The 1,001-nt window shown below is 44.2% G+C and overlaps 1 pseudogene; it reads right to left on the bottom strand.

The window, feature by feature from the left end:
- Positions 1–1,001, bottom strand: LOC104604904 (protein NDR1 pseudogene; annotated as a pseudogene).

Here is a 1,001-nt window from a genome sequence, read left to right as displayed (position 1 = left end):
TAATAATAAATGTTATAATTTTTATTTTTTATATGTGACAACAACGGAAACGAAAAAGGAAACAAGAAATTGAAAAAAAAAAGAACAAACAAATGCTACTAACACAGAATGAGAAGCAAAACGACGAGAGCCAACATTGCAGCGGGCGTATGATAGCAACCGAATTCTGCCCCGCTGGATTTGAGCTCTATGTCTTTGTTGTCTGCTGTCATCCCTTCCCGGTTGACATGGACATCCCCGCCGACACTCATCCGGTGCCGCTTGGTCTTCCACCAAATGGTCTTAAACCTCACCGCCGTCGCCAAATCCACCTGGAAAACCACCGTCCTGTTGTTGGAGACCTCCTTCAGAGCGGTTTGCAAGGGAAATCTACGGGCCTCCATGGTTTGCGCCTTTATAGCCTTCTTCTTATGCCCTTGATAGAAGGGAGGTATGGAAGTGTTTCCAAGAGCAATGGTTCGATTTATGCCGCCGTAGTAAAGGGCGATGTTGACCTCGTCGTAGTAGATCCCCTTGTCCTTATTGCCGTTGGCGAGCTTGAGGTTGAAGGCTATGGTGGCGTTTCTGGTGTCATGAGCAGTTAGATTGAGGGGCGGGACCTGAAAGTTTTGGATGAAGTAGTTGGGATGGTCGATGTGTAAGTTGAGCCACAGGAAGACAGTGGTGAGGCCGGCGGAGAAAATGAAGCTAATGCAACACCGACAACATCGAGGGGATTCCGGCATGTCTCCGGCGAAATTTCTACTGGTTTGTTGCAGACGGGATGATGAACTGATCAGGCTAGAAAGTAGAAACAACAAATGATTGATTGTATTCTCCAGTTATTCTTAACTTGCAATTTTAATTAAAAAAAGTTGGGACTTGGCCATTTGGGAGCGGATATTTGATGACGTCTTCACTTGCATTTGTCAGCTTTTCTTTTTTCTTTTGGCTTGGGAATGACGAATTTGTCCTCTATAATGTAATAATTTTTTGTGTTCGTTATACTAAACTCATGAATA

This window comes from Nelumbo nucifera, chromosome 1 (genome assembly GCF_055504915.1).
Source record: "Nelumbo nucifera cultivar China Antique chromosome 1, China Antique-T2T, whole genome shotgun sequence".
NCBI classification, from domain to species: Eukaryota; Viridiplantae; Streptophyta; class Magnoliopsida; order Proteales; family Nelumbonaceae; genus Nelumbo; species Nelumbo nucifera.
This window is presented reverse-complemented; position numbering and strand designations above follow the sequence as displayed.